This window comes from Bubalus bubalis, chromosome 9 (genome assembly GCF_019923935.1).
Source record: "Bubalus bubalis isolate 160015118507 breed Murrah chromosome 9, NDDB_SH_1, whole genome shotgun sequence".
NCBI classification, from domain to species: Eukaryota; Metazoa; Chordata; class Mammalia; order Artiodactyla; family Bovidae; genus Bubalus; species Bubalus bubalis.
Genome location: NC_059165.1, coordinates 43,186,401 through 43,201,978, shown reverse-complemented (window position 1 = coordinate 43,201,978; position 15,578 = coordinate 43,186,401). Strand labels below are relative to the sequence as shown.

The following is a 15,578-nucleotide window of genomic DNA, read 5'->3' as shown; positions in this document are numbered from 1 at the left end:
CTCAACTTATCAAGATGTGTCATTCTACCAAGGGAACCACACTGGAACGTGGGAAATATCTGAAGGTGGGATTGTTCATTCTGTAAGATTGTAATGAATTGATAAGCTCTTTTTTTTAAATTTTATTTTATTTTTAAATTTTACATAATTGTATTAGTTTTGCCAAATATCAAAATGAGTCCAAGCTCTTTAACCTAGGGAGACATACACCTTTCCATCAAAGACTTCATCAGTCCCCTCCCTTTTGCCTCATTTATATCTTTTGTGGAACTTAAGCATCACTTTCTCAGGTGCCACCCCATGCCTTGAGCTCCTAGAGCCTCCACATTTCTCCTCCATTTCTCCAGAGCATTGACTTCCAATTCCTATTGCACGTTCACTTTTAGGCTTGTTTATTCATGTTTGTAATCCTGATTAGCCAAATGCACTGTGAAGGCAGAATCATTTTCTTTCACATCTAATACAGTGCCTAACACATAATAGCTATTCAATAAGTACTTGTTGAATGACAGATAAACAGGTGAGGTTAAATCGGAGCCAACTTGTCCAGTTAACTCTGAGAGGAGATGGGTAATGCTGCAGACACAATTGTATTTTTGCTGATGAGAGAACCACTCTCACCTTCATTGCGCCTGACTTGGGTCTAAATGTCTCAACTCAAAAAGCACTACTCCCTGGGAATTTAATTAATGAGAACCACAAGTCAGCACTTGGTAATCATCTAAGCACCTGCAGAGGACCCTGAGCTCTGGACTGCAGAGACCTGAGTTGAGACTCTAGCTCTGCCACTTTTTAGTCATATGATCTTCTGCAAATCACCTACCCTGTTGGATGCTCACTTGCCTTATCTCTGAAAGAACAATCATAGCAGATTCATCTCGTAAGGCATCCATGAGGCTCGGTAAGCAAACCAAAGCATGGGCACACAGAGATATTTAATTATCCTTATTCAAGGGAAACTTTGGAGAGTTTAAGGTTGAGTCAGTGAAACCACACAGAAAGAAGAGACCAAATGGTACAATGAAAATGCAGGGAATTGTAACTCGTGTGTTTAGTTATTAACTGTGTCCTGCACAAACCTGTGAGAGCTGTGCCCCAGGGGTCAAGTTTGTTTACTGGCATGTGCACAGGGCTGGGCACACAGTAGGTCGTTAGTCAACTTGGATGGATGGATGGATAAATAAGTTCCCAGGTAGAACATTATTACTTGCCAAACTGTGTTCTAGTTAAAGTATTTAATGATCTACACTAGAGTACTAGTTAAAATGCTAGTTTGAACACCTCGAAGGCTACGCTAGAGTTCACACCATCAAGGCTTAGCACAAGAAAGGGCGGTGGCATTCTAGGTTAAAAAGGATGGGCGGGTGATGATGAAGTGGCAATGCTGTGACAAGAAAGAAAGCATGTTAATGTGCACTTCCCGGGGTCATGGCCATATGCTTTACATGGGAAATAAATAGTCTGTGATGCCCTGACCTCTGTTTCGTTTTCCTGTACTATGGACCCCAGCTAAGGTGAATTATTTTCAGATTGTCAAATTCTTTTTGAGCCCACGTCATCTTTCACTAGTCCCCTGCCTGGAATACTTCTATGTCCTCTTTTTGCATAACTGCTCCTTATTCTTTGGGTCTAAGTTCAGACAGCATCTCCTGTAAGGTTTCTCTGAGCCCTCAAACTAGTCTGTCTTTAATGCAATCATAGTAATTGTTCTGTGTTTTGTTTCCATGCTGAGACTTTCCTTCCCCCTGGGTAGGCTAAGGAAAGGCAGGGACAGCCTATGCCTCATTCACAAAACTTACCAGCCTCTAGCATGTATTAGTATTTATTGAATGAATAACATCATTCTAAGATGTGAAGCCTAAAAGAATCATAGAGTAATGTGTCGCTAGAGAAATAGGAAGCTTGTTGGGGATGGTTGGGGCTTAAGGCTGATAATCGGAGTTTTTCATTTTCTTTGAAGTAACAGCGCCAGATGAATAAAAATTCATAGGAAGCAATGGAACACAGCCTGAAAGAGAGAAGGTCGGGCTAGAGCGGATGGCATCTCAAGAGAACAAAAAGTGAAAAGACAGGCACATTCAGGGACTGGAAGGAAGAAAAGGAACTGACAAAGGAGCTAAGTTACAGAAACCAAGAAGGAAGAAAAATGTTTCTCAGAGGAGTAGATGTGCTCAAACACTGCAAGTGGAATTTTGAAAAACCCTTAAAGCAGAGGGCAGATGCTGAAAGGAAGTGGGTGGGGATACCTGTTTGGGCGCTCCAGCAAGGAAGAAGGTGAGCTGGAAGAGAACTCACATGGGCTGCTTGGCCAAGGTAAGCTGTCACCAAATCAAGTTAGAACTATGCCTTTGAAAGGCAATGACAATCGAGAGATGGAAGATGGCAGAGGAAACACAGAGGGAGGTGGATCTGACGTGGAAAGTTATTATGTTTTGTTTCTAAATCTTTGGCCCTTATGCCACTCTGCTGCAGGGAAATGGGCTTAGGCGCTGTGCTTGGTAGGATGCCTTAGCGGTTCCCAGGCATTTGAGGAAGCATCCCATGAAGTGGTTGGAGAGGAGGGGAAAGGGCCATCATGAATATCTTTGCTGTGTAGCTCCTAGGAATTTGGCTGTTTTGGTATCCACAGAACCACCTGCTTGCCTAGGGGCTGCCTTGGCCCACTTCCTAAGTTTCCTTCAAGCATGCATGCTTTGTCAAGAAGGTTATAGTACAGTTGGGAAGACAACAGGGGGACTGTCATTTCCTTTAGTGTCTTGGCAGTAACCTGTATCTATAGCAGCTACTTAACAAATGTTTATTGAAGTTCAGTCAAGCTGGGCTGATGTTCTTTGATGCTACGAGGCTTGACTCTCACACTCTTTCTTCTAAGCGGGTGAAAGACACTTCAGAAAGAATATTACTCTTCCATGAATTACTAAGAGTGATAGTTATATACTGAACACTGTGCACAACACTTTACAAACATTTAACAATCAAAATGATGCTATGAGTTAGGTACTATTTTTAGCCCCATTTCATTGATAGGGAAACAGAGGCATGGAGAGGCTGAGGAATTTATTAATCCAGGTCATGCTGCAAGTTAAGTGGTTCATTTGAACTTAAATATTTGTCTAAATCTAAAGACCACTAGGCTAGACTGATCCTCAGATGTCCACTTTTCTCTCAGGGTCTCCATAAGGCATGTAACCAGGGAATGTTAGGACCATAATAGTCACCTATAACACACTATTTTCCTACCTGTTCCTTCCTTTACCCTGAAGTCCTGCTAGAAGCTAGAGTTGCTGGAATAATTAGCACAGACACCACCTCTCTTGGCAGGACAGCCTTGATGGATAGTCCCTCTAAGCAGGTTAGTATCTAGTACACCATGGGACTCAGCTCTCTTCATCCTGGAGAAGGATTCCTACTGAACACAGGATAGCCACAGTCCTTGGTACAGTTTCCCCAGTTGGTAACAAGATTGTAAGTGTCCAGGGGACAAAACTGTGGCTGATAACTCAGTTTGCTTTGGATCCATCGGATGATTTGAGCATGGTACTTTCAGGTTACTGGTTTCACTCCTTTGAGTAATTGGAGTTGGTTCTGCCTAAATCTCGGATCCACTTTGCTTTAGGGAATTCTGTGGACAAAGGCAAAGCTACAGAGAATTTGATCTTGAGCACTTCCCAGGGTCAGTCCTTAAAACTGACCACTTCTTCTCATTGTGAGCCTCTGTCAGGATTTCACAACTGTGGCTGTGATTTATTGACTTGTCTGATTCCCTCCAGGGGCAGTCCCATTTTTCAAAGCTATCCCATGCTCTGAGTGGCTCTTCACACAGTGGCCTTCCATCAGGGGCACCTGCTCCAGCAATCAGCAGCTCCAGAGGCACTCAGACCTTACTAGACACTGCAATGATCATCCACATAGACGAATCATGGATTTAGAGAACTACACTACTGTGACAATGCGAGAAGACAGATTAATAGAGAAAGCAGAGCAGGCCAGGGGCTGCGGAATGTGGTGACAGAATTCCAGGAAGTTAAGTCACATGGCGGTAGCACTTGATAAGGCTGTAGCATCTCAGTGTTCCCCTCTCAACCAGCAGGAGGAATTGGCATTTGAACCAATGGAGGGTCTCTAGAGCTGAGACATGATCTCTGATCTGGGCTAAAGCAGTCCAGAAATCAGAATCACAAAGATACATTTGAGTGAAACACTCTTGCTTTTACATCTTTCAATTGCCTGTTATTTTCTTCTTTAGTAACCATTTAGCAGGGGTCATAAAACAGAACATGGAGGGAGGGGAGTTGTTGACTGGAGGTAGAAAATTCAGCATGTGCTGGCATTCTGTCACTGAACTGAAGTGCTCTTGGAGGCTCTTTTTCCTCAACTTTGAATGAACCCCAACTGTCTCTTTTATCAGAGCTGCACAGTGAAGGAGACAGCAGCTAATGTGCCTGGTGAAATCGACAGCCTCAGCCAGGGAAATAAATATACAACACTTGCATTCACTGACCCTTCTTTCCCTCTGCATCAACTTGCATCGTAAATGGCTATTCACTGACAAGTTGTGTTGATACAAATTCAAGCCTGATTCCAGCACCAGGGAAGCATGCCATTCACTTAGTGCCTGTGACCATGGGCCTGGCCCCTCCCAGCTGGTCACCTTGTTTCTGCCTGCTGGAAGAAGGAGAGATGATACCCTCTCCTCATCACAGAACTAATACCCAGACATGCACTTGAGTACCTTCGTGACCAGGAGATTCACCCACTGTAGGATGCTCGAGAAGTCATGCTGACATCTGTTCCCACCCCTTCCCGATGCCCCCCACCATACACATGCATATGTGTGCACGCGCGTGCATACACACACACACACACACACACATACCTCACCATCTTGCTACAGAAAAAGAGCTGCAGAACACTTCAGTGTTGAATTGCCTTGTTAACTTTTTATTTAAACACTTGCTATTTTTAGCAGAGTGGCCGGCCTGTATAAATATTTGGTATTTAAATCTTTGTTGAATGAAAAGTTAACCTAATGGATTTTATCTATTAGGCTGTTGATCATGAATTTTCAAAGATACTAGCTTGTTTAATCTTTACAACAAAAATAGCAGCTACTATACCTGTTCTCTCACAATTGCACTCATCTCACACGCTAGTAAAGTAATGCTCAAAATTCTCCAAGCCAGGCTTCAGCAATATGTGAACCGTGAACTTCCTGATGTTCAAGCTGGTTTTAGAAAAGGCAGAGGAACCAGAGATCAAATTGCCAACATCTGCTGGATCATGAAAAAAGCAAGAGAGTTCCAGAAAAGCATCTATTTCTGCTTTATTGACTATGCCAAAGCCTTCGACTGTGTGGATCACAATAAACTGTGGAAAATTCTGAAAGAGATGGGAATACCAGACCACCTGATCTGCCTCTTGAGAAATTTGTATGCAGGTCAGGAAGCAACAGTTAGAACTGGACATGGAACAACAGACTGGTTCCAAATAGGAAAAGGAGTTCATCAAGGCTGTATATTGTCACCCTATTTATTTAACTTATATGCAGAGTACATCATGAGAAACGCTGGACTGGAAGAAACACAAGCTGGAATCAAGATTTCCGGGAGAAATATCAATAACCTCAGATATGCAGATGATACCACCCTTATGGCAGACAGTGAAGAGGAACTCAAAAGCCTCTTGATGAAAGTGAAAGTGGAGAGTGAAAAAGTTGGCTTAAAGCTCAACATTCAGAAAAACGAAGATCATGGCATCTGGTCCCATCACTTCATGGGAAATAGATGGGGAAACAGTGGAAACAGTGTCAAACTTTATTTTTCTGGGCTCCAAAATCACTACAGATGGTGACTGCAGCCATGAAATTAAAAGACACTTACTCCTTGGAAGGAAAGTTATGACCAACCTAGATAGCATATTCAAAAGCAGTGACATTACTTTGCCAACAAAGGTCTGTCTAGTCAAGGCTATGGTTTTTTCCTGTGGTCATGTGTGGATGTGAGAGTTGGACTGTTGAAGAAGGCTGAGCGCCGAAGAATTGATGCTTTTGAACTATGGTGTTGCAGAAGACTCTTGAGAGTCCCTTGGACTGCAAGGAGATCCAACCAGTCCATTCTGAAGGAGATCAGCCCTGGGATTTCTTTGGAAGGAATGATGCTAAAGCTGAAACTCCAGTACTTGGGCCACCTCATGCGAAGAGTTGACTCATTGGAAAAGACTCTGATGATGGGAGGGATTGGGGGCAAGAGGAGAAGGGGACGACAGAGGATGAGATGGCTGGATGGCATCACTGACTCGATGGACGTGAGTCTGAGTGAACTCCGGGAGTTGGTGATGGACAGGGAGACCTGGCGTGCTGTGATTCATGGGGTCGCAAAGAGTCGGACACAACTGAGCGACTGATCTGATCTGATCTGATACCCGTTCTCTAATTTAGGGTTCTCCAGTAGTGGACAAGAGAAACACGTTCTGACTTACTTACCTCAAAGACTGTTTTTGGAAAGGATTTCAAGAAGCTTCCAAAATCAACAGAAGGCTAGCAAATGAGGCCCAAAGAAAAACTAAGGTGGTGTTAGAAGTTCAGAAGGAAGACATCCTGGAAACAGGATGAGTAGGACCAGGAAGCCACTGCCAGGATGGACAGACTCTACCTGGTTTCCATCCCTTTGCCTTCTGCTTAAGAGTCATATTTCAGCCAGGTGTACTGGTTATCCTGGTCTCCACGGCTACCACTTGTCTCAGGGAGTATGCATCTCAGGTTACAGCTCCATTGAACTTTATTTGGTGAGAAGAAAATACCAAAGGAATTCAGGGTGCTGTGAGATAAGGAAAATAGATTCTGGGCAGCTAAGCAACCCATCAGTTTCACCATATTCCTTTACAGGTAGGAATACCAATGCTCAGAGTTTGTTTCAAAATCACACACATGGTGCTTTAAAACATGACTCATACCTGGATTTTCTGTCTATTCTCAAATTCTACTTCCTTTCCTTTATAACACATACAATATGTTCATTTAGACTTCAAAATGAGGCACTAAATGTAATGTATATCCTACATTCGCTTCTAAATAGAAAAAGGACATAAGGAGAAATTAGTAAAACCAAATACACTGACTATAATTCAGTTGATAGTATTGAATCGGTGTTAATTTCTTAGTCTTGACAAGTGCAACATGGTTTTATATTAATAAGATGTTGATGTTAGGGGAAAGTGGCTGAAGGATATATAGAAACTATCCTTACTTTTTACAACTTTTCTCTAAATCTAAAGTTAGTCCAAATAGAAAATGTTTTTAAAATATCAGGTGTATAGCTCTCCTCAGCTTCTTTGGGACACAGTGACACACGTTTATCGATAGCCTTGTAGATACAGAATATAGTAGAATTCCCCAAACTCTCAAAATCTCGTCCTCTGTACCAAAGGAGGAACTATCCAGGAAGAGCAGTAATTATCACAGAAAGGAATCTGGTGACTGGCATCATACTCAAGTACCTGATATCTGAAGCTCCAATACTTTGGCCACCTAATGCAAAGAATTAACTCACTGGAAAAGACCCTGATGCTGGGAAAGACTGAAGGCAAAAGGAGAATGGGACAACAGAGGATGAGATGGTTGGATGGCATCACCGACTCGATAGACATGAATTTGAGCAAGCTCCGGAAGTTGGTGAAGAACAGGGAAGCCTGGCATGCTGCAGTCCACGGGGTCGCAAAGAGTTGGACACTACTGAGAAACTGAACTGATTGTACTCAGAAAGTTAGGAAGAGGCAAAGAAATTTGAGGGCAGAGTTCGGGGAGAGGTGGTATTTGAGTTGGTCATGAAAGGATGGTGAAATTTGGGTTTCAAAGAGAGGGAAGAATGAAGCATAATCTCTGGATCAAGGAGAGAATAGACTGAGATGGTGAATGAGGTAGGCAAATGGAAACCCCACTGTCCAGACTGAGAATTTGGGGTTTCTTCCTCTCTGTTGTAGTCAATTGAAGTCCTCAGAGCTGTTTTTGGAAAGGATACTCCAACTTGATGTGTGGGAGAAGTTCTGAGTAGAGAAACAGGAGGTAGGAAATATGACAGGAAGATGATTCAAAACTCAAGAGATAATTCAAATCAATTCCATGTCTGGTGGGGAGAGCGAAGGGGCAAGATAGGGGAAGGGGATTAAGAGATGTGGACTACAATGTATAAAATAAAAAAGTAGCAAGGGTATATTGTACAACACAGGGAAATATATAGCCATTATTTTGTTTAAACTTTAGATGGACTATGATCTATGCACGCGTGCTCAGTTGCTTAGTTGTGTGATCCCAACAAGATCTCACAGAGGAGATTTTCAACTCGGTGATCCCATGGATTAGCCCCTCAGGCTCCTCTGTCCATGAGATCCTCCAGGCAAGAATACTGCAGTGAGTTGCTATGCCTTCTTCCAGGGAATCTTCCTGACCCAGGGATCAAACTAGTGTCTCCTGCGTCTCTTGCATTGGCAGGTAGAGCCTTTACTAGTGAGCCATCTGGGAATTCCAGAGTATAATCTATAAAACTATTGAATTACCGTGTTGTACACCAAAAACTAATATAATGTTGTAAATCAACTGTACTTCGATGTAAAAATCATCACACTAAAAAAAATTCTGTGTCTTAAGCACTAGAAATGGTCACTATTGAAAGCCTTTGTTTATAGAACTATCTGATAGATGCTGTTATTATTGGTGGACTAGAGAAACAAACTGGATTGTTTGTAGTTGTCTATGATATTTTGGTAAAAGATTATCATCCCTTTCATCATGTCAAACAGCTGTTAGCATTTTCGTGTTTAAAAAATATGCCATTCTTATTTAAATGAATATTTTAAATGTACTATCTGTCAGGCATGGTCCTGAATGCTTTACAAATATTAATTTTCTTAATTCTCATATTTTTTACTCTTAAGAAGTAAGTACCATATTAGCAGTCTTCTAGAGTTGAGGAATGGAGAAGGCAATGGCACCCCCACTGCAATACTCTTGCCTGGAAAATCCCATGGACAGAGGAGCCTGGTAGGCTGCAGTCCATGGGGTCGCTAGGAGTCAGACACAACTGAGTGACTTCACTTTCACTTTCACTTTTCAGTTTCATGCTTTGGAGAAGGAAATGGCAACCCACTCCAGTGTTCTTGCCTGGAGAATCCCAGGGATGGGGGAGCCTGGTGGGCTGCCGTCTATGGGGCCGCACAGAGTTGGACACAACTGAAGCGACAGCAGCAACAGCAGCAGAGTTGAGGAAACCAAGGAGGAGGGAGGTTAGGTAACTTATTAAGATCACAGAGCCAGTAAAGATCTGAGATTCCGGCCCTGGCAGCCTGGCTTTAGACTTTGCTCTTAATCAGCACCCTATTTTATTTTTGTTTTATTATTTGTAAGTTGTGATTAAAACAAAACAGATGATGCTGAAATAGCAGTGAGGCTAGAGAAGAGGAATGAATAGGAGAGACTGTATTTGAAGAAGATAAACAAGATGGCAACTCCTTGAATACAGCTGGGAGTAAAGGAAAGAAAACCAAAAGGTGACTCTTAAGCATATGAGTCTTGCAACTGAAGTTTTATTGGAAAATAAAAAAGAGATTGCTCATGGGTCTGAGGCAGGGTGGCAAAAAGTAGATAAGCTTGAGTTTATATGCTAGTGAGTTGTTTACAGAGAGACGTACAGCAAGCAGTTAGACTTTGGGGAACACTGCTCAGATACGAAAGCCATCTGATTCATCATGGCAGTTGGTGCCACAAGAGTAAAAGTTATTGTCAGGAAAATGATTGTAAATAGAAGACATGGCTATTTCATTAACAAGTGCTTCTTTTTATGAAGAAAAGCCTGCAATAAATAGAGATAGGAAGAAATTTCAGAAGTGCATGAAGGAGAAAATATGTGTTTAATGCAGAAAATATGCCAAACAAAGTGAAGATCAAGAATGGTACATTGCAGCGACTTCCCTGGTGGTCTAGTGGTTAAGACTCTGCTTTCCAGTGCAGGGGGACATGGGTTTGACCCCTGGTTGGTGAGCTAAGATCCTACATGCCAAAAAAACAAAATATGAAATAGAAGCAATAGTGTAACAAATTCAATAATCACTTTAAAAAATGAAATTCAGGGATATAGGATGACTGGTAAAGCCAGAAGGTTAAGGTTGTGGCAGGATACTTTTTGAAGGTCAAGATGGGACACAAATTGCTATTATAAGTGGACAAGAACTGTAATGTCCACTAAATTTAAATTAAGATCAAGTAAAATTAAAAATTCAGTTCCTCAGCCACATTAGGCACCTTTCGAGTGCCCAGTAGCTACATGTGGCTGCTCTGATGGACCACAAAGAGAGCATTCCCATCATCGCAGGAAGTCCTTTGTGCAGAGTTCAGCTAAACTAAGGGTCAAGAGACTTTCTATAAAGGGTCAGATAGAAAATATTTTAGCATCTGCAGGCCACATGGTCTCTGTCACCAGTACTGAACTCTGCCATTATTGCTTGAAAACAGCCATAGAAAGTTCAAGAACAAATAGGTTCCCCAAAAACATTATTGTTGGACAGTGATATCTAAATTTTAAATGATTTTCATTTCATTACATGTTATTCTTCTTTAGATTTCAGTTTAACCATTTAAAACTTAAAGCCTATTCTTAGCTTGTGTGTCACACAAATACAGGTGTCAAGTCAGAGTGCAGCAATAGGCTGCAGTTTACTGCAGAGCTGTGTGGATCTCAGCAACAGGAGCCGCACGTGCCTGAGCATCTGTGTGTGCTGGATGGGCCGGACAAAACTAAAAGTAGAAAATGAATATATGTTAGCACTGGGCTTCATCTGCTCTTCATCATCCATATAGATAATGCAAATAAGATAAAAATACTCATCAAAATTGCATGAGCTGTGTTGGAAGGTTAAAAGGAAGGCTGTTAATGTAAAATGATGAAAAGGAAATTTTGATGTGTGGAATTGACATTAATATGCTAGAACTGCAACTTGTGACTAGGTAACTAGATCTGTAGCTGTATGAAAATCATTGAGACACTCACTGTAAAAAAAGAAATCCTCATATTCAGCCCAATTTCCTGAAATACCAATATTTGTAATCCTAAACACATCATCCTAAGATTCTACAAGGTCCTACAGAAAATGCAGTTAAATGCAATGACGACCTTTCTGGTTTACAAGACACTGATAGTAAAGAGTTTTCTTCTCATCTAGTAACTTCTTTATTGACAGTAGCTGCCCAGAGTCCTGAGAGGAGGAATGTCATGATTGATCATTAATGTTTGCATGAGTGAGAGTATGGGGACTCATGGCACAAGTGCTAGAAATTTGTTCTCCCTGTACCTGCAGCATGACACAATGGCAGAAGGGTGGGGGGATAGATTTTGAAACAACGTGAAGAGCAGAATCCATGATATGTAGGCTTTTTTTTCCTTTTATTATGGAATATTCTAGACATTTATTAAAGAGTTTACAATGAGCCCCTACATACCTATTGCCTCGCTTCAGCAATTATCAATTCATAGCCAGTCTTTACTTTCCCTTCCCCACTTTATTAAGAAGAAAATCCCAGACATCATAGCATTAATGAGCCATTTTATAAGTTGTTTATTTATTTTGGCTGTAATAGGTCTTTGTTGCTATGAGTGAACTTTTTCTAGTTATGGCGTGCAGGGGTTACTCTCCAGTGGTGGTGTGCAGGCTTCTCATTGCAGTGACTTCTCTTGTTGTAGAGCATGGGCTTTAGAGTGCAAGCTTCAATAGTTGTGGCACGTGGGCTCATGAGCCATTTTTGGACCAGTTTCTGACCTTGCCTAGCATGCCTCCATTGTTATACAATAAATACTTTTAAATTGTTCAGTGTTTTTCAGTGAGCAGTATTAAGGCACAAACAGACTGAGCTCTTTATTAAAGGGTCTAAAAATGATTGATTAAAACAAAACCTTCAGTTAACTACATGGTAGTCTAATAAGCCTATGGAAATAAGCCTAGGAACTTGAAGATGGGGTTTATAATATATGCACTTCTAAGTATGCTTATCCTCAGGCTCAGCCATCAGCTGCCATGTGCCAGCCATGTGTCAGACACCATACTCAGTATAATCACCTCCTCTCATCCAGAGCGCTGCAGGACATTGTTTTCACAAGATCAACTGAGGCACACAGGCGCTAAGTGATGGATCTGAGGCCAGGCAGACAGAAAGTGAGGCACTTGAGTAAATAATTTGCTGTTTGAATGAAACAAGACTTGCAATATGCCTGAGCGCCCTCTACCTTATTTAACATAACTCTGATGTTCCCTTTGGTAGATTTCACTTTTTCTAAAGTTGTCATTGAAACCCAAGTCTAGTAGTGACATGAAGTTTGGATAGCCTGACAAAAACCATGAACAGACACCTGGAGGGGAACAAGTGAGTTTAGAGCTAATATTTATGACCGTGGAAATAAGGAAGGCAAGAAATCCTATTACATGCTCTAACTGCCTGGAGGGAGAGAGACCAGCGTGTCCTACATCCCCAGGCTTTAGAGAGGAAGTGCGTGATCTGACCTCAAAACCACCTTTAGGATCTTTCACAAGAGTTTCATTTCTACCTTTAGAACTGAGTGGAAAGCTGGAAATGAGAATGAGAAAACAGTCTTAAGTTCATGAATGTTTGGAGACAGTTAGATATTTATGTTAAAAAATCAACATCCTGGGGACACCAGTACATCTGCCAGCATACTATAGTAATGAATGGAAGAGGAAGCAGGGGGACTTGACCTCTAACTGGCTGGTTGCTATCCCCAGCCATCACTTCTCTCTGATCTTATTTCCCTGTTAATAAAATTAGAATGGTAGACTATCAGAAATTTCAGCTAATAGCTTGCAGACACATCCTTTAGCATATGGATTGTGTTGTTTTCATTTGAAAACAATATTTAAAAATATTTAAAAATTGGGAGACTTCTCATCTTTTCTGGACCCATCTTTTAAATGGCAAGAATTGAGAATCTCCAAGAGTTGCTGCCTTCAGATAGGATGGATGATCTCCTATTCTCCCTGGTCAGCACCACTCCTTATTGTCTCCCTGACAGTGAAGTTAAGGGCTAGTTTCCATTTCTCTCTGTCCTTGCAGTGACCTCTGACATATCTCACTCTTACAACTCATACATCCCCTGCCTGGTCCCTAGAGACCTCTGCAATTATAACCTGGACTTTATGAACGCTAAGGTCTTGAGAGTCCGTGGTTGTTGGGTAAAATATAACATCCCAGATGACTAAGGTTGCAGTATGTTGTCTAATTAAAGTTTTCAAGCAATGGGAGCTTTTGAGTCCAAACTTCAGGACTAACCTCTTCACCCAGGTCACTGTAATTTTCAGAGGAAGTGCTGACTCTGGATCTGGGAGATGAGGTGAGACCACTGGAGTCCTGTGTTCTGTTTAATTACATCTCCCTACCTTTGCTTTGCCTTCATTTTCAGCATTCACTGAGAGGTTATTGGTTTTTTGGTTTTTTTTTTCCTTAACTTTTTTGGCTACTTATAGTCAAATCTGAACTGTGACCAGCTAGAGTGTTTTGGACACTTTATCTATTTTTTGCATAGTCTTTTACAATTTTCAGTAGAGTTCTTTTTTTTTTTTTTTACTTTACAATATTTTATTGGTTTTGCCATACATCAACATGCATCCACCACGGGTTTTACAATTTTCAAAATTCTCCCCTAAATCTCATGTTTTGTTCATACTAACCCTATGAGAGATAGAGCATGTACTGCTACCCCTATTTTACAAAAGTGAGGACAAAACGGGATGCTATTAACAACGATTTTTACATTTCAGTCTTTTCCCTTAAATCAGACCCCATTGCTTTGTTTTTAAAGCTGTTTCCTAAATACAAAACTAAAAATGTGTTTATTTAATTAAAACATCATTCTCTGAGGTCTAAAGACTTCCAGACTGCATTATTCTCCCTCCCCACTGAGACATAATTGAAGATTGATATGATACATTTTATTAATTAGGGCCGTCTGGTTTCCCCACAGAGAAAAAAAGAAATGTGTCATCTTTTATGCCAGCTGATTTAAATAAAAATCCACTTAGACTTAGCCTTTTTGTGGTGGTGCTATACCAAAATGACCAGGGTGTGAAATGTGAAATATTTACTTTATCATTCTCAGGGAAAAGATGTGAATTGTTGTAACAAAATTCATTATTTCTCAGAGCACTGAGGAACTGAGTATTATGCAGGATCTGTATATTCTGATTGACTAATTTAAGTGCAAACTAATCAAAATGAGTTGAATGAAATTGTTAGGAGGAATACAGAGAGTATGTCCTTGGTGTCTCCTCCTTGGTTTCAGAGGACATTGCTGGTTATATGTGTTTATGTTTGTGTATATGTATTGGTTAATTTTATGTGTCAATTTGACTGAGCCATGTACCCAGATACATTATTTTAAATGTTTCTGTGAATGCATTTTTTTTTTCACTTGGGATTAACATTTAAATCAGTTCAGTTCAGTTCAGTTGCTCAGTCGTGTCCGACTCTGCAATCCCATGGACTACAGCACGTCAGGCCTCCCTGTCCATCACCAACTCCCGGAGTTTACTCAAACTCATGTCCTTCGAGTCAGTGATGCCATCCAACCATCTCATCCTCTGTCATCCCCTCTCCTCCCACCTTCAGTCTTTCCAGCATCAGGGTCTTTTCAAACAAGTCAGTTCTTCACATCAGGTGGCCAAAGGATTGGAGTTTCAGCTTCACCATCAGTCCTTCCAATGAATATTCAGGACTGATCTCCTTTAGAATGGACTGGTGGGATCTCCTTGCAGTCCAAGGGACTCTCAAGAGTTCTCTCCAACACCACAGTTCAACAGCATCAATTCTTCGGTGCTCAGCTTTCTTAACAGTCCAACTTTCACATCCATACATGACAACTGGAAAAACCATAGCTTTGACTAGATGGACCTTTGTTGGCAAAGTAATGTATATCAGTATACTTTAGTAAAATAGCTTACCCTCCATAAAGTGGGTGAAAATGAAAGTGAAGTTGCTCAGTCATGTCCGACTCTTTGCAACCCCATGGACTATAGCCCACCAGGCTCCTCCATCCATGGGATTCTCCAGGCAAGAATACTGGAGTGGGTTGCCATTTCCTTCTCCAGGGGATCTTCCCGACCCAGGGATTGAACCCAGGTCTCCCGCTTGCAGTCAGACGCTTTAACCTCTGAGCCACCAGGGAATCCCTCCATAAAGCGGGTAAACCTCAACTAATCAATCAAAGGTATTAGGAGGAAAAGACTAACCTTCCCCGAAGAGAGAATTCTGCCAGTAGACTACCTAGTGACTTGTACAACATCTCTTCTCCAGCTTTCTGGTTTGCCCTGAAGTTTGAACTTGTCACTTTCCATAATCTGATAAACCAATTCCTTAAAATAAATCTATCCATATCCATACATATTTTTGGTTCTATTTCTCTGGAAAATTCTTAACTAATACTGTGCATGTGTATGTATATGTGTGCATCTGTTTTAGAGAGATTTTGTGTGTGTTACACCCTAAAATAACTGAGCCTCTAAACCAGGAGTTGGCAAACATTTTTTAT

The 15,578-nt window shown here is 41.3% G+C and overlaps 1 protein-coding gene across 9 annotated transcripts in view; it reads left to right on the top strand.

Annotated features, from left to right (window-relative positions):
• The window catches only part of SGCD (sarcoglycan delta), a 1,096,788-nt gene that overhangs the window by 1,012,828 nt on the left and 68,382 nt on the right, over positions 1–15,578 (top strand). The window lies entirely within an intron of this gene.